The sequence below is a fragment of the Mustela erminea genome, chromosome 19 (assembly GCF_009829155.1).
Source record: "Mustela erminea isolate mMusErm1 chromosome 19, mMusErm1.Pri, whole genome shotgun sequence".
Taxonomy (NCBI): Eukaryota; Metazoa; Chordata; class Mammalia; order Carnivora; family Mustelidae; genus Mustela; species Mustela erminea.
Genome location: NC_045632.1, coordinates 29,059,580 through 29,078,621, shown reverse-complemented (window position 1 = coordinate 29,078,621; position 19,042 = coordinate 29,059,580).

Here is a 19,042-nt window from a genome sequence, read left to right as displayed (position 1 = left end):
GCCAGACCCCGAAATGTATTTTAACATTTCCCCAGGCACCAGTAAAGCGTATGTGAGTGTGTATCTCTCTCTCTCTCTAAATAAGGAATTGCAAAAGGCGTAACAGAAACAGGTTTGCATGGGCCTGTGGGGTTTTTTGTTTGGTTGGTTTTTAGTTTTTGTTTTTTTCCTCCTCTTCTTTCATTTTCATCTTTTGTCTTTTTAATTCGGAGGATCTAGATATTTTGCCAGTTATCTATGACCCATCTGGACACTGTGCTCACACCCCCACCCCCCCAAAAGGAGGAAAAATGAAATAAACAGCCCTTATTGGAAGTTTGGTCTGGACAGGTTATCCCTGAAGCAGGACTTTTGGCCCATTTAGATTTCAGGTTTATTTCAACTGTGCTTGTTTCTTTTCTCAGGCAGGGAAAGCAGCGTGGCTAGTGAATACCCCAAGCAGAGGGGGATAGAGAATCTGACTCTGAAACTAGGCCTCAACCCACAGAGGTCAGTGTTCTTTAATTAGGCTTTCATGTGTTTTGAAACTCACATGCATACCTGAAAAGAAAACGTCCATTACAACTTGAATATTTCGTCATCAAAATTCAGTCTGAGTCTTCCTCTCTCCCTTTTGTTTTAGGGGAAACATGTTTTCCTCCTGAGCACTATTTTGGGGTGAGCAAACCGACAGGGTGGAAGTTGGTGTCTACAGGGTCCAGCGATTTGTTTCTTTCAGGGAGGTAGGTGGTGAGCCCCTGCCCGTGGCCCCGCACCCAGGTAAGGGACAAGCATTGGGCCGCCACCCAGTAAAAGTCTGCACCGGGCGCAGGCCACCCGGGGCGCGCCTCCCCAAGCTGGACGGCTCAGCTTAAAGGGATGGGGGGCCAAGCCAGGACAGCGCGGAGGCGGGCCCCCCTAAAGCAGGAGAGGGTGCTGGTGGGGCTGTGCGCGCGGCGTCAGGGTGCAGAGATCTGGGGCCTGCGCTTTCGCAGCCCCGGCCGCGCGCACCAAGAGAGACGCCTTTGCTCAGGAGTGGGGACACGGAGGGAAGGCCGCAGTTCTGTCCAGAAGCTCTTGTTCTACGCGGGGCCAGAAGGGGACGTTTCCGTGGCGTTGGGGGCGTCCCTCCCGGAAGCGGTCCCTGCGCCCCGGGACGACGCCCTGGGACAGGCTGGAGGGAACATGCGACTCGGGCCACCGGGAGGAGCGGGCTCGCAGTGCCCCCTCCGCGCCCTGCCCGCCGCTCAAGAGGGGTCCAGCCGGCGGATCCCCGACGCCCACCCCGGCGCACGCCCGACCACTGCCCGGGTGAGCCGCCCCCAGCCCCTGGCCTCCCACTCGCCGGCCGCCCGCGGGGTCAGGGCCCTGCGCCCCCACGGGATCAGGGCCCTGCGCCACCCCGGGCTGCGCGTCCGCTTCCGCGAGTCCGCTTCCGCGAGGCGGGCGGCCCGGGGCCGGGAGCCGGGCAATTGTTTCTCTACCCGCTCCCCACCAACCTCCTCCCTTCTAGCGCTTTCTGGAAGGGAGTTACGGGGAGCCCAGGCAACTTTTCGCTTAGACAGACTTCCGGAGGCAACTGAAGCCCCGGAGGGGAAGGTCGGAGCCCCGGGGTCCAGGTCTCTCGCCTTCGCTGCGCCTTTGTCCCCGCCAAGCCATCTATCGATCCACTATCTCTCTAACCTATAGATCATTACCTGCCCACTCGCCTTGCCATTCATTTCCAAATCAAGGCTCGCGCTCAGCCCCTCCCTGTGCGATCCCCACGCTCGGCCTTTAGGTTCAGCACCCCCGCAGGAGAGACGGGGAATCAGATTAGTAAAGCAACCCGGTTTATTTCTAGGCAGACCAAGTTCACGCAGCAGCCACCCCCACCCCCACCCCCACCCCACCTCCGCCCGCTAAGCCTCAGCCCCTCCTTGGCCGCTATGCTTTGTCCCTTCTGAAACTTGGGGTGCGTGGAGGTAGTTTGGAAACCAAGGAGAACTGAATTTTCTGGGTTGTTGCTGCCGGGAATGACGACGGCGAAGTTGACGACATTTTTGAACTAAAAATATGGATTTGGGTGACATGCGCCCCAGTTCCTATTTTTAAAATGTGCACCGTGAAAGTATCGTTAAGTACAGCGAATCATGCAAAGAAGCCCCTTGTCTGGAAAATATACTTGGAAGGGCAGTGTAGTGATTGACAAGGACCTGAAGAAGAGAGACCAATGAGGGACCCAAACTGCCCAAGACACCCCCTCCCAGGAATGACTACTGGGGGGAGGGGCGGGAGAAGGGAAAAGGGGTTCCTGTCGACCCCTTAGAGACACCTGAAAATGACTCTGGAGTTTTGAGTCTTCACATCTCAGTCCCCACGGACCAGGTGGATTGAACTGACTTTTATGGGTATGGGGGGACAGTTTTGTTTTGTTTGTTTGTTTTAATTAGAAAAAGTGTTCATACAGAAAATCCTAAATGATTTGCAGTTGACATAAACTTCTAGCAGTAGATTATTTGCTTATTGTTTTTGGCGTGTTGTGAAAGTCAAGAATGAGAGAACCTAAAGGAAAAAAGAAGGAAAAGGCTCCCCACTCTGTTAAAACCTAGCAGCCCTGTTAGAAAAATAAAGCCTCGGAACCTTTACTAGGAGTCACACACTCTACCCCAAGTGAAACAAATGTCAGAGGGGGTAACAAAGTGGGAAAACATGCAAAGTGAATTTCAAAGGGTTCTACAGTAAAACGCAATCTGAGATTCACAGAAAGTGGAGACGGATAAGACAGGAATTAGGTCATCGCGTCCAGACCCCAGGAAATATGTTTAGATCAAAGCCTGCTCCTTAGAATAAACAAAACTGGGCCCATTGGGCCCTACCAATATTTTCATCTCTGCGCTAAGAGCTGCTAATCTAACCGGCTCTAGCTGATGAAAGCGGGTAAAAATTACAACTGTAAAAATGACTAAGTAAAAAAATGTCCTCTCAACTGTACTAGGAAGATAAAGATTTAGATTTGAGCTAAAAAGTAACAAGATCCAGGCCCAGATCAACACAAACTTCCTGGAATTTTAGCACTAACTAAATTATCTAATCCCAGGCCATTGTTCCCTCCTTGTCCTCCGCTCCCCCTCCCACCCAACCCATGCAATTCAGTATACCAGATGATTTACATAAAAAAATTGTTAAATTTTAACTGTGGTCTAAAAGTCTTGCAGGAGGCCAACTTTTGGGTTCACTTACTTTACATTCCTAAAGGACCTACCCCCCACTAACCCCAGTGTTGCCTCCCCCCTTTAGGGGGGAAGCTCCCTGGCCTTTATTGTTATGGATGGTCCTTTAAAGCCAGTCTTTGAGTTTGGTCTCTTTCCATGGAGGGCAGATAGGCACAGACTAGAGCCTCCATCCTAGAAACCAGGCTTTGGGTCCCAACCATTCTGCAGTCCTCAATGCTTTAACCGCTAAGCCCAAGTACTGTGTAAAGCTTTCTTTCACAGCAGAGCTGATGGCCTGAAACCAACTGCCAGGGAACATTTGATAGATAGAAACATCCAGAAACAGGACAGGAAATCCCAGCAAAGGAAAATTCACCCAGGCTAAATCCAGGGTTGTAGCTCCTTGCTGAGCTGGGTTTCCTCTTAACTGTTTAAACATATGATTTGGCTCCTCTTGTCTTTCTATGTCCATCTGAGCTCAAGTTGAACAAAGACTCAGGGACCGCCTGTCAGCTTGGCTCTGGCCCCCTCCAAAGCCAGGACGATGGGGGTGGGGCATGGGACGGGCCTTTACAAACACCGCCAGGAACAGGTCATCTTATGGGCGTGGGGGGTGGCCTTTGGTGACGTTGCAGAGGGCAAACCCAGAATCAGCTTTTGACTTATAATCCACGGAGGGGTCTGAGAACAAGTGGCCTGTGTTGGAGGCCACACAAACCGATCCTTCCTTGTTCGGCCCAAGGTGAGACCGCACCCAGATGGCCAAGCGCAGCTAGATCGAGATGCAGCACCATGGGTCGGTTAGGACCTGGGGGCAGAGAGGCCAGGGGTCACAGCATCTTGTCACAATCACAGCCACATCCAGTACGGGGCCCGAATGGTCACCTAGAAACACGGGTGCAGGACCCACTCCTGGTGGGAGGGACAGGGAAGGACCTAAAGTCCTGCCGAGCTCCTTCTACATTCAGAATCTGGGGCTTCGGGGCGCCTGGGTGGCTCAGTCGTCAAGCGTCTGCCTTTGGCTCAGGTCATGGTCCCAGGGTTCTGGTATCAAGCCCCAAAATGGGCTCCCCGCTCAGCAGGAAGCCTGCTTCCCCTTTCCCATTTCCCCTGCTTGTGTTCCCTCTCTCAGTCTCTGTCAAATAAATAAATAAATAATCTTAAAAAAAAAAAAAAAGAAAGAAAGAAAGAATATGGGGCTTCCACATGTCTCATCTTGTTACAGTTCTATGAGACAGACAGGGTCTCAGTCATTTACCAGATGACAAAACTGAGTCCCAGAGAGCAGAGAAGGAACACGAGGACACCCCGGAGCCGTCACTTGCTTGACGGCCAACCCCAGGGCACAGTCCTCACTTGCCTGACCCTTAGACAGCTTTCCCCATCTCTAACCACGCAGGCTTTGCCTTCTGTCTGTATTTCCAGTAGCTTCCATCAGACTACCACAGTTACCATGTCACACTGTCAGGGTCCCACCCAGACCCTTAACCTAATTGATAATTTCATGTAAGTTACTCTCTTTTTATTTTTATTTTTTGTAAAGATGTTATTTATTTATTTCACAGAGGGAGGTCACAAGTAGGCAGAGAAGCAGGCAGAGAGAGAGGGGAAACAGGCTCCCTGCTGAGCAGAGCGCCCAAGAGCCCAATGCAGGGCTCTATCCCAGGACTCTGGGATCATGACCTGAGCCAAAGGCAGAGGCTTTAACCCACTGAGCCACCCAGGCACCCCAAGTTACTCCCTTTTTAAAACGTAAGTGTATTTATTTCAGAAGGACTAGCAAACACTGAATTTGATTTTCTGCAATAGTCTTTCCAGCCCCGTGCAGGAGAAATTTACCGTCCACTGCCATTCCGTGCCATGACCCAAATCCAAATAATGCCAATGCCAACACCACGGAAGAACACTAAGGTGTCCGCCGCTCTGTCCTCTCCTGATTTTCCAACTGCCTCTTACTTTAGACAAGCGCGAGGCCTGTAGGTCTTGAAGAGTTTTCTTTCCCCGTTTGTCGCCATCCCAACCCCCTACTTGTCAGCATGCTTTGGCCCCAGCCCAGAGTTTTTCAGAGTCTGGGTGGGGACCCATCGGTGCTTTATGAAATCAGCCCAGTGAGTCATCAGCATTATCTTTTAAATGGAATAGACTAGAAAGTATCAGAATATATCCCACTCGATAGTAAGTGTAAGAGGTGTCTTATTCATTCCAGTGTGTGTGTGTGAGTGTGTGCACACACGCGGGTGCACTAGAACACAGTGATAAACACAGCATGGGTCGCCATCAGAAAAGTTGGAAAGCCACTTGCGAAGGCGCCGGAAAAAGGAGTTCTCCCCTCTCTCCTTCTCAGCTGAAATCACAGCAAACCGGGGCTTTAGAGAGGAGCCTGGCCGTCAGGTCTGGGGATGGGAAGAGTGGAGATGATACGCAGGCAGATAACCTAAGCTCCTGGGCTTTCTGCAGTGACTCATCCATTATGCAGCGTTTTCTAGCTGCCCCTTCTGCAGGAAAAGAGAGGCGAGCAGCGGGGCTCCTGGTGTCGGCCTGTGTGTTCTCCCTTCTTGGGCTGCTTCCATGGGGAGGATTTTAAAAGCATTTTGCTGTAAAGGGGATTTCTCCTTAAATGCATACATGAGTGCCAAAGAAAAAAGCCAAACCAGCGCTAAAGCTTACTCACTGCCATAAACCGCACTGTCCCAAGAAGATCCATCCCCGTCACCCACCCACCCACCCCCCCGCGTTGGTAATTGGGCCCCAGCTCTTGGGTACCTAAGATAACGTTCTCTCCCGAACCCTGCCAGTTCTGAACATCCTTAGTCATGGTGCTCACTATGGGGCTTACTGGGGCCCAGAAGTAGGAGGTCCTGAGCAATCAATCATTCCTAGCAGATCCTTTGCAGAAACACTGCTCAGATTGGGAGGCTGTCTGTGGCCTTTGGCAAAGGGCTCGCTCTAACAGACACACCTGCGCCTAGGCGCATGCGCACACATTTACCCACTCTCCAGAGCCAAGACTGGCCAGGAAGGTCCTTCTTTGTTTGTACCGAAGGGAGTCTGAGAGCTGGGGCCCGAGTTATTTATATTTATCCTTCCCAATCCCAATCCAGTACTTCCTAGGTAAATTATCATAGAGATACAGGGGTGCCTTGGTGGCTCTGTCGTGAAGCGTCTGCCTTTGGCTCAGGCCATGATCCCAGGGTCTTGGGATCGACCCCTACATCGGGCTCCTTGCTCAATGGGGAACCTGCTTCTCCCTCTGCCTTCTGTTCTCTCTCTGACAAATAAATAAATAAAATCTTTTTATTAAAACAATGTATTAAGAGTGATTATGAAATGTCAGACATCGTGTTAGATGCTTTACTTGCATTCACTCGTTTAATCCCTATAACAATCACATGAGATGGACACTATCGAGACATGTATTTGATGGATAGGGAAACCAAGGTACAGAGCGATTAGCTGAAATGTCTAAAAGCACACATCTGGCAAGCAGGATTTAAGCCAGACAACCCAGCTCCAGGTGCTTGCCTTTTAACCACTGTGCTATCCTTTTGCCCTATCCCAAATCTTTCCAACAAACCACCAGCCAGTCCCTCCCTAATGTAACCCCTGGCCCAGAGTCACAAAATAAGTACATCAAAGCTCCGCACCTTTCACTTTTTTCTACCCTATGTCGAGATCTCCAACGAGGTAGCAACCTACAGGATTCCCAGGCCAGTGCTCTTGTTTCCCAAACACCTGCTCTAGCCAGGAGAACCCTCCCGACCAGGGCCCTTCATGCTCAGCACATGGTGTAACAGAAATAGCAGGTATCCACACTAATTGGAAATTCACACACTGATTCCCATACCCCGCTTCAGTGAGCCCGGGATGCTTTATGCATTGCCATCTTCATTATCTACCCTGTAAAGACCTTGTTAATACTTACAGATCAAGATATTTGTGTATCTCTTCCATAGAGGACACGATCCAGCCACCTAGCCGTGGTTGCGGGGAGTGGGGAGGGCTTTGCTTGCCTCCCTCTTTCCTTCTCTCATGGGAAAACACACTCACTGGTTTTCCTTTCCTTGTTCACACATGACAAGTCGTGCACTCGTTCACGGTGGGGACGGAGGGGGAGAACTGATGACACTCACATTTTCTTTTTTTTTTTTTTTAAGATTTTATTTATTTATTTGACAGAGACACAGCAAGGGAGGGAATACAAGCAGGGAAGTGGGAGAAGGAGAAGCAGGCTTCCCTCGGAGCAGGGAGCGTGATCCCAGGACCCTGGGATCGTGACCTGAGCCGAAGGCAGGCGCTTAACTGACTGAGCCACCCAGGTGCCCCCAACATCCACGTTATCTTACTGCACAAAGCTAGGGTCACTGGTCATATGGACTCAGGGGCTGCCCTAAGGACCTCATCTGAACCTGATTACATCGACAAAGTTGATTTCCAGGTAAGGTGGCGCGGGCAGACCCCCCAGGGCTAGCGGGAGGCCATCACAAAAGCTCAGGTGAGACCCAAAGAGAAGCTGAGAAGAAAAAGAAGGTGGAAGGAGCTGTGGGTATTTTTGAGCAGATTTCACAGCCCAGAAAAACCACAGCTCTCAGAGCTAAAAAGGCACCCAGAGGCCCTGGGTCACAAAGTGGAGACTCGCAGGCTGACTTCGACCCGCATATGTGTTTTATTTGGCTCATGAGGCATATTTAACAAATTTGAAAGCACTGCCAGCATTTGAAAGTCGGGAGATCTCGTATAAAAGTTCAGATTTCCAGAATTTTTTTTTCCTTTTTTTTTTTTGGAATGTCAAATGATCTAGTGTTCTCACCTTCCCACATTTCAACAATTGGCTGGTACAGAGGTGTGACTGTCCCACGCGGAGGGAGCAAACCTGCTCTCTCCTCTTTTCTCCTGTTCCCACCCAAACTGGCTCCTGCGGCTACCAGCCCGCGGCTCTCGGCGCCTACTTCACTTTCCTGCCCCGCCGTGGCCCAGCCCGCGCGTTCTGTAAGTGACGGAAAGGAAGAGCCCAGAGACAGAAGGACCTTGGTTCGCGGTGCACGCCGCACAGATTAATTCAGCAGGGAAAGGTGGAAGGGCAGAAGGCAGATAACCTTCACAGTCAAGAGGCGAGGAAATGGGGAAGGTAAACCACAGCAAGAGGGCGTTTCAGGAGGAGGACTCCATCAGGAAGCCAATCTTGGGGTTCAGACAGGACCCTGGATTTCCTGCCGACGTTCTGGCTGGAAATGCAAGGTAGAGAAGGGGACAGGAGGAACACAATGACTTCAAGCTGGCCCGGATAAGCCAGAGTTTGGGTTTCCCTGGTCATTCTTTGCACGCCAAAGGCTTAGTGCTTGACAAACCACTTCCACACTCACCGTCTCCGTCAACCCCGCAGCACGCAGTGGATGGTAGCTGCATTCCCTTTAAACAGATGGGGAAACTGAGAGCTAGAGACCTTGACGAGACCTTTCCAGGGTTGCCTAGTCAGTGGCAGAGAATGATGGAAATCCAGCTTTTCTCCTTGCTCGCCCAGGGCTCGTTCTAATGAAACACTATTTCAGGAGGTTGTTAATTGTCCTCGGGCAAAAAGGCTCTCCCACCTTTGAGTCGGGAAGCTTCAATGCAGACCCAGCCACAACAAAGCCTAAAAAGGGTTAGCTCCCCAGATGGACATGGAGTTATGTAGAGAGAGCAATCTCTAATTAACCACTTTACCCAGAGCCTCCCTTTCTCTCCTGCCTCCCACCTTCCCTCATTCCTTCCTTCATCAAATGGTTATTAAAGCTTATTAAACTATGAAGCACTTCTAAGTGCCAGGCAGTTTGGTGAGCCCCAGGCTTACCCTCTGGTGCTCGCAGAGCCGTGTAGACCACCGCCGTGGAAGGGCATGAGTGCAGTGAGATGTTCTAGAAGTTCAACACCTGGGACCGCCAAGTCTAGCTACCACAGGAGATGAACTCAGGGAAGCCCTCCCAGGCCCCAGGAATGTGCCTGCTGCTGTGTTGCTTCCTTCCTTCCTTCCTTCAGCAAATATTCAGTGAGCACCTGCTCTGTGGGGGGCACTGTGCTGGGTTCAGGGACACAGCAGTGACCGAAAGCAGAAGGAATCTCTCTCTGTAGTTTGCTTACAGTCAGCTCCTTTTCTAAAAGCTGGTATCCTACCCACGTGGAATATTAACAGGTCTTAACAACATCAACTGCCGTAGAGGTATTTACATCCTGCATTATTAGGATGAGAAGGGGACCAAACTGCCACCGGCCACACACTAAGTGAGTGTCTGCATTTCCAGGGACATCTGTTTCTGGAAGTCTAGAACACAGGAGAACCCTCCTGCTGAAGAAGTCTTGCACGTGGGAAGAATTTTCTTCCTATGAGCTTTCTGCACCCAGAAACCTGAATCAAACAGCCCTTGCCTGCATTCCAGGTGGGGACACTCTCCCCAGGTGAGGTGTCTCCTTCCAGTTCAGATTACCCCCAGCCAGGCTAGGGGCAAAGAGCACATCTTTTCCACAAGAAACGTATTTATGATGGATTCAGACAGAAGAACGGCGGCCGGCACCACGTATTTATGATGGATTCAGACAGAAGAACGGCGGCCTCTGGTGCCCCGTAATTAAAGAAAGAAAAAAATTAAAATAAAATAGATAGTGCTCCTTACCTAGGAACCCTCATTCATAGCTTGCGGTAAACCCGCAAACACTCATAGTCTGGTGGGCTTGACCTTCATTAAGGCGGGACAATCACCAGAGGGCTCATACAGACACAGTCTTTTCTTGGCCACTGAAGGAAAAGCAACAGGACCTGTCTTAGAATCAGTGAAACCCAGGGTGTCTGGGTGGCTCAGTCCTTAGGCATCTGCCTTTGGCTCAGGTCGTGATCCTGGGGTCCTGGGATCAGGCCCCACATAGGGCTCTCTGCTCGGCAGGAAGCCTGCTTCTCCCTCTCCCACTCCCCCTGCTTGTGTTCCCTCTCTCGCTGTGTCTTTGTCAAATGAATAAACAAATTTTTTTTAAGATTTTATTTGTTTATTTGACAGACTGATACCACAAGTAGGCAGAGAGGTAGGTGGAAGGGTGGGGAGCAGGCTCCCCGCTGAGCAGAGAGCCTGATGCAGGGCTCAATCCCAGGATCCTGAGACCACAACTCTAACTGAAGGCAGAGGCTTTAATCCACTGAGCCACTCAGGCTCCCATGAATAAATAAAAGCTTAAAGATGGGGGGAGGGGGGTTGGGAGAAGGGGGGTGGGGTTATGGACATTGGGGAGGGTGAGTGCTATGAAGTGTGTAAACCTGGCGATTCACAGACCTGTACCCCTGGGGATAAAAATATATGTTTATAAAAAATAAAAAATTAAAAAAAAAAAAGCTTAAAGAAAAAAAAAAAAGAAACAAAAGCCAAACTGCAGTAACAGCTATATTAATGAGAAAACAGACAGAGATGGAGGGATTTTACAGGGTAAAGGAAGAACACAGAGATGTTCACACAAAGGGCAACGAGAAAGGTCAAATATTACAAAGCATCCTGGGTAAGAGGAAGAGGGAACACGAGAGGAGATCCGTGACTGTTGAAAGTTAATGTGGAAGTCTTTATTGATAAGACAGTGTTTGTATTTCTTTGTCTTACATATTTAAAAAAAACATATATGTAATTCTAGTATAACGTAGTAAATATTAACGCACAGTTGCTTTAATAAAGAACCTCTCCTCCTTTTAAAAAAAATCTAGGGGCACCTGGGTGGCTCAGTCAGTTAAGGGTCTGTCTGCCTTCGGCTCAGGTCATGATCCCAGGGTCCTGGGATAGAGCCCGTTTCTGTCTCCCTTCTCCTCAGGGAGCCTGCTTTTCCCTCTCCCTCTGCTTCTCCCCTTTTTTGTGTGCTCTCCCTCTTTCTCTCTCTCTTTAAGTAAATAAACAAAATCTTTAAAAATAAATAAAAGGAAAAATTTTAAAAATCTCATTTGTAGGGACACCCAGCTGACTCAGTGGGCAGAGCATGTGACTTGATCTCGGGGTTGTGAGTTTGAGACCCACGTTGGGTGTAGGGATTACTCAAAATATAAAATCTTTTAAATAATTTTAAAAATCTTTAAAAAGAAACATATCTAAACAATAAATAATTTTCAGTGTCTACTGCTCAGTTAAGTTTTATAAAGCCAATGAGTTCAGATTTCAAGGTCTCCATTCCAACCCTACAGTTCGCTCCAAAGAAGCTTAACACAGCCATAACCTAAAACAAAGTTTCACTCTGCTTTTTTCCAAGGGCTTCCTAATACCAGAGAAAAATGACGGTATAAACAGGTACTTTGTTGTTGGTCTCTTTTTACTAAAAATCATGCAGTTTTCACTTTTCTTTTCCCTCTATAAAAGCTTAATTATGATATATAAGATACTGTTTTTTTTTAAAGATTTTAAAATTTATTTAACATACAGATAGAGATCACAAGTAGGCAGAGAAGCAGGTGGGGGGGGCAGGCTCCCCACTGAGCAGAGAGCCCGATGTGGAGCTTGATCCCAGAGGCCTGGGATCATGACCAGAGCCAAAGGCAGAGGGCAGAGGCTTTAACCCACTGAGCCACCCAGACGCCCCTGTCCTCTTGTTCTTTAGTTCTCAGTGTCAATGTCACCTCCTCCAAGAGGCCCTCCCTGACTACCTTAATGTAGGGTAGCCTAAAATAGTCAGTCTAAAGTAGTGCTTTCTCCTAGAGCCTTTTTTTTTTTTTTTGGCCATATCCCCAGACTGTATCGTCATCAGAGCTCCTATTACTATCTGGAACGATCTTGTCCATGTATACGTATATTGGCTTCGTGTCCTTCTGCCATGAAAGCAGGGACTCTGCCTGCCTTGTTTTCCACTGAATTCCCGGTACCTAGCACAGTACCAGGGTACTGAACGAATGAATGAGTGAATCAATGAACAAGCATGCCCAGGTGGAGAAGCAAGGTGTTTAAAAAAAAAAAAAAAAAAAAAAAAAGCCCTGAATTCTGGTCTTAAAAGCTGATGACTGCAGAGGAAAGCAGATGTGAGGGTTTAATGAGCAGAGGATCAGAGAAGCAGGAAAGGAGTCGCTCAGCTTCCTTGAGGGTGTGGAAGAAAATTAAATTTAGGAATACGGGATGGCGATGTGTTTGAGGCTTTCTGCTCATGTGCTGTATACCACCAGATCCTTTGTCCTTTTTCTGTGTCTGCTTTAAAATGGGAAAAATAAAGTTAAATGAAAAAATATATACTGCATTATCTCACCTCCCACACGTAACAATGGTTGTCATTTTTTGTGTTTTTCCTCTTAGCATACTTTCAATAGTTTCAAACACCTGTGTCTTAGAGGGTGTGTATATGGCAGTGGCCTCTCGTGATGTGCTCTTTTCTCACTTAACGTCATAGGATGAGTACATTCTTATGTCTCTGCAGTATCTTAAAAAACATATTTTTAATGGTTGCTTAATGCTCCATTAAACAGATCGAAATGTCTAATTCGGGGTCTTTGTTTCTTTTCCTCCGTTTTCCCGAGAAGTGCTATATAACTTTGCACTCTCTCTGTCTTTTAAGGGGGAAAAAAGTGTCTAATAAATGAATTTTTCCTTGATGAGAGTAGTGGTTCTCAACTGAGGACGGTTTGCACCCCGCCTCTCCCAGTGGGTTTGGGTGGGCGGGGCGTCGGGCTATGTCAGGAGACATTTTTCGCTGGTCACCACTGGGGGGAGGAGGGTAGCTGCTGGCATCTAGTGGGTAGGGTTACTGCTGCAGCATCTGGGAGAGTCCCCTGCAACAAAGGACTGTCCAGCCGGAATGTCAATAGTGCTGATGTTGAGAAACTTGCCAGCCAGGGCAATGTCAGGGTTAATATTCAACCACCGCTTAAAATTGCAATTCACACTCTACCGTTAAAGTGCAGGACTTGTCCCTGGAACTCTGCTGTAGGATAATCAGAATTGCAGTTACTAGAATCTGCAATAGCGGATAGTTTATGTTCACAACTTCTATTTTATTAGAGATGTTTAAATCTCTTAACATGACACTAGAGCTTCTATTTTCAGAAGTCAGTTCTGAGGATGAACTTTGTGGTCCGGGCGTTGGTCCTCGTTTGGGTCCTTACTCTCCTGTAGGTGCTGAGGACCAGAGAGTAGACAGTCCCAGGCTGATCGATGGGCTCAGTAGAAAACATTTTCTAAGGAAGAGAAGGAATTTGGCTAATCTAGAAAGAGTTACTTAGTTTCATGTGGATCTTCGGAATCCGCTTCTCTGAGCCTTTCCCTGAATGAAGGTTTTTCTCCTTTGCAGCTTTTGGAACATGTGCACTTGCGGAGGAATTCCACATTTAGTAAGCCAAATCCCTGAAACCGCCCCCACTTCCCTTCTGTTGAGAAATGCGTACGTCCCTTTCATCCCGATTGCGATCTTTGGGACTTTACCCGACCTTCACAGGGACAATTGGGGTAGAGACAATTTGTTATGACACATCACAGATGATCCAACTGCCATCGGTTCAATGCAGAACAAAGGGAATGTTTGCTGCTCCTTTTCCTCGGCCCACATTCTTTCTGGGGTTTACTGTGAATGGGAGAGAGGTCTCACTTGGAAATGTTTGGAATTGTGGCTCGGATATCCCAAAGATTAAACAGAAAAAAACCTTCCCAAGCAGGGGCTCGGTAAGAGATACTCAGGAATCACTTTCTGAACCGTAACAATGGAAATGCGATCTTTAGTTAACACGGACTCAGAATTTAGAGCGGGCGAGCAGAGACCAAGGTCAGTGGTTCGCGCCTGGAGATCGATGCGCGCGACGGACCGAGATCATTTCCGTGTGCTGCGCTTGTTGGTAACTTTGCCTCCTGCAGTAATTTATGTGACTCATCTGCGGAGCCTCAGAGCTGCGGAGAGGGGGACAGGGGAGTTTCACTTGCCGGCAACTCATCTTCCAGGAGGAAGACATCTTCCCTCCTCTTCTCTGCGCGGCGTTGGCTACAAGACATGCAGCAGCTCCGGGCTCTAAATCGGCTACATCAGCCAGACTGTATCATTTGGGAGGCCTGGGAGAAGGGACGGGGTGGGGGGGGATAGGAAAGACAGAGCCTGGAGACTGGAAGACAGTTTAAAATAAGCAATCATGGGCTGGAGGAGACGTTGTTGGCTATAAAAGAAGTACAGGAATAAAAGAGATGGATGGGAAGTCAATTCTCGGGTCTCTCTGTTGTAGGTGATGTACGGTCTTTCATTTTTCTGCTCTTGGTCGGCAACCTGTGGTTTCCGACTACTCATTTTCTTTGTAATCTGCCATTAAAATATTGCTTCGACTGCTGAAAGTGATACAGCCGCTGTTTTCCAGATTCACAGGCTGTGGAAGGACACTCCAGGCTGGCAAGAGATACACACCTGCAGACACAAATGCACCCAAACACGCACGTGGCGACACAGAACGCGCATCCACACTCATGTGCCATGGAGACGCATGTAAACACAGGCGATGCGGCAAAGGGGATGTGTTCATCCTCAGCTGAACCCAGGGTTCAAAGCCTTCGGATTGGAATGGGTCTCGGAGCAGGGAGTGGAGGGAGGGGTAGTCAGATGGGAGGGGGAAAGGAATGAACTTCACCTCCTACTGCACAATCCCTACCAATATTTTTCAACTCAAGTCAAAGCCCTCAGGTCAGGTCTTGACTGATATTTCCAACAGTTACATCTTTGAGTGAGCCAACACTTCGGCAGCATCTGTCCGCCTGCTGGAAACCACAGCAATAGCCATGAATAGAATACCGGAGTTGCCCTCCAGAATTAGAATCCTGGTGGGTTCTTACCAGGATCTTACCCAGAGTGGTAGCCTAAGTTATCATGCCTGGGTTCAAACTGACCTTTCCTTTTTTTTTCTTTTCTTTTCTTTTTTTTCCTTCTTTTTTAAAAAATTAATTCATTCATTTCGAGAAGGCTCTACGTTCAAAACGGGGCTTGAATTCACAATCCCCAAATCAAGAGTCACATGCTCTACTGATTGAACCAGCAGGCACCCCTGGCTTTTCAGTTCTAGGTAAGAGTATTGGAATTGGCACCTAAGATTTCTTTCAAGTAATTCCTGTCAGTGCAACCGGGCCTCCCAATGGACTGTGGGTGACACTGTTTTATTACATGGACCATGAGACCTGTGAGTTGGATTCTTCATTAAAGCGAAGGGAGCCTCCTTATCCGCAGAGTTGATGATACTACAATTCTAGCCTTTTTAACCCCAGAATAATTTTGCTTGATACTATAAGTAAACCAAGGGCAAGCGATGCAAACAAGGACCCACAGAGCTCATTATTTGAAAGAGCTGGGAGTGGAACACAGGGACGGACATTTTTTGCCCATTTTCTAGGTTCTTCCTGCAATAGCACATTTTATTCACGCCCAGGAAATAAGTAAAACCAGGATTTTTCACTGTATTAGGTGTATGAGCCTAAGACTGTGTTTGGATCTGGGCAGGAGAGCTGGAAGAGGCTTCCATTAAGATCAACAGTGGAAGGCAGCTGGCAAAATGCCCACTATGTGACAGCTCTGGGACACAGAAGGCCCCCTCATCGCCGTCATGCTCCGTGTCTTATCATTGTATTCTATGCCAACCCCTACTTCGAAAACTGGTAAATTCACTTTTCAAAAAGATTCCACACCTTACAAAGCCATCTTCAATAGTATTCATTTAAATGTTGGGTGCCTGGGTGGCTCAGTGGGTTAAAGCCTCTGCCTTCAGCTCAGGTCATGATCTCAGGGTCCTGGGATCGGGTCCCCCGTCGGGCTCTCTGCTCAGCGGGGAGTCTGCTTCCCCTTCTTTCTCTGCCTACTTGTGATCTCTTGCTGTCAAAATAAATAAAATATTAAAAAAAAAATAAATAAATGTTGACCTGCCCTTCAAAAAATTTACACGCATGGAGTACATTATTATGTAAAGAAGGATCTATTCACCTTTAAGTGGAACACATATTTGCATCACTTAAGAAATATTAAGTAGCTTCTCATTTGTACTGTCTACCAGACAGTGATGATAAAGGATATGGACGGTGATGTCTATAAAGTCTGGAAATAGAGTTACTAGTTCTTGACCACATTATTTATATCCACCTATGTTTCCAGACATTATGGACATCCTGTAGATCATAAACATAGTAAGCAAGAATAAATTGCTTGACATTTTGGAGAAACTCCTAATGTCTGGCATGCTTGGCTTAAAAAAAAAAAAAAAGTACATTTTACGGTGGAATCTCTGTGTTTATAAACAAAGCCCCCAAAAAATGTCCAGAGAAAGAAATCATTTTGACGTTCTTACTCAACATTGGTTTCATAAACCATGACGGAATTATGGCAAATCCTAACTTAAAGGATGATTGAGTTATTTTGTTTAAGTGAGTTTAATATGTTTGGGACTGGGCAATTCTGTTGTTGTTCTCCCTAAATTTCATCCTTCTCTGAAGTTTGACAATTCAGTCATCTGGGTTAATTTCTCTTAGGCATTTCTGAGCCTGACAATATGGAAAATTTTGTTATGCAGGATTTTTCTTTTTTAGTCTCGTTCCCCAGGCACGTCCTGGAAGCGAAAACAATTTAATTTTCAAAAACATTTTTTTTTAACCTGAAAACTACAGAACAGATTACTTTTTAGTGTGGTTCTTTAAATTAGCAGATTCTCTGTGGCTATCAGGCGAACTAGAAAATACGAGGCCACTTCCTAGTTCGCTGTACCCAAATGAAACTGGTTTTTAGTTTCTGCGATGACAAAAATCATAGCCTGGGTGACCATCTGTCTAGTCAATAAGTGGCCAGTGGTGGCCTGAGTCAGCTAATTGTGCATAATTGGGATTATGTAGTAGAGATGACACTCCCCCTCTCCAAACAAAGAAAATCACATTTGTGCTGTTTCATGTGACCACTGATCTCTTCTGGCCAGCAAAAGCAGAAATTTGGGTCAATGTAAAGTCTGTGTCTACAAATGGCCAAGATGGTCAGAATGATCAATTCTGGGATAAGCACGAGACAATAGGCAGTGGGGGAGGGGAAAAAAGGAAACAGGGACAGGGGAATCAGATCAAATGGGGGGAGGTGGGATTTTGTGGGGAAAATTATTGTCACCCATCTTTTAGATTCTGAAATGTAGGCTCATTCAGTGTCGAAGACCAAAAACAGTTATCCAAGTAGCTTCCGAGGTCAGGTGTGTTGTGGGATCCGTGGTGGGGACAAGGGGAGGGGACTTGTGTGGGAGGAGGTGTTGGAGGTTTGGGGAGGGGTGTGAGGAGTGTGTTGGGTATGCATGGTTGGCGGGTGTGGAGAGCAGAAACGATGCCACTGATTTCAAGATTGATGATTTGTTGGTTAAGCCCTTCTGATGGGTCAGGTACCTTGGAAGCCAGGCAGGAGCTGAGACAGCCCACCTTCTGTGAGAGGGTGAATGGTTGGTGTGTTGGAAGAAGTCAGAAGGAGATCTTGTTCTCCAGGGACCCTGGAGCAAAGGCCCAGAGCTATAGCAGCACTGCAGACAATGGCAGTCAGTGGTTGCGGAGTGGGTGGCTGGAATGAAGCCCTGTTTCCGAGCCATGATATCAAGAGAGGGGCATGGGCTCTCACGCTCCCTATCCCCCTTCTCCTAGAGAGAGTGGCAAAGGCACTGTGATTGAAACAGTGCCAGCAGCACTGTTAATTCTAGCCAGAAGGCCTTGGTGCAGGCTTAGTCCAGAATTTCTCAGCCTTGGCCCCTGGTCATTTGGAGTTGGACAATCCTGTGTCATGGGGCTGTCCTGTGCCTTATGGAATGTTTAGCAGCAGCCCAACTTCTACCTACTAGAAGCCACAGCATCACTTGTTCCCTGCCCTCCTATCCTCTCCTCTCCCCAGGTCATAACGACCAAACATGCTTTCAAGATGGTGCCAAGTGTCCCCTGGTTGGAGGGACAGCATATCGCCGCTCTGAGCCCTTAGGCTCTGCTCTGCTAGTATCTCCTGAGGCAGGGTCTTTCCCAAAACTCAGATCCTCTGAGGAGTTGTGCCTTCATAATCCGGCCGAGTGTGTACATTGGTTCAGGTGTGAAGCTTTGCATCTGTGCCTGCGGATACATTTACATGGGGCCGTCCATGTTTTACTGACCACTTGAGAATGCTCTGGGAGTCAACAAGCCCTTGTTGGAACGTGGGTCCAAATTCCAAATGCCCGGCGCGAGGGGCACGGGGCAACCTCAGGGAGGAGGAGACTGAGACAGGAGCCCGCCGCTCCATGGCGGACCCCACAGGGCAGACCACTTCCGGATCCCCCTATTCACAGGGCCCCTGTTACGTACCAGGCTCTGTGCTCTGAAGACACAGAGGGAAGAAAGTCAGGCAAGGCCAGAGTCCTGGGGCGGGGGGGGGGGGGGGGGGGGGGGGGGGGGGGGGGGGGGGGTACTTACGTTCCAGAAGGTGGAGGCAGCGTGGAAATGCGAGGGTCAGATGATTTCAGGGCCCTGGCTTTCCTCTGGGTCAGACTCTTCCAGAAGCTTCGACGCTTCAGTTAGGGGCTCCCACCTCTCAGGCCTCTCCAAGTCCAGAAGGGGCCTTGGCAACGCGTTCACCTATTTCTATAAAATGGGCAAAAAGTTAAGAGAGCTTTTCTCCACAAGGGCCCTCAGGTTGCACAAACCTCAGACCCCCGGAAAACTGGGATCTGTCCCTGATTTTTTGCTTCCATACATCACAGAATCAGGTCCTCTTTTCCCAAAATGTATCCGGAAGGAGAAGGAGAAAAATGCATCCAGTTTTAATTCACCGACAGCAGGGCAAGAAAGAAAACAACATCCCTCGGGAAAAACTAAGCAGCGACAAAAGAATCAGATCGCTCATGGGGGTGGTTGCTGGGGTGCTCCCTTCAGAGACAGGGGTCCTCAGATTGGCACACACCA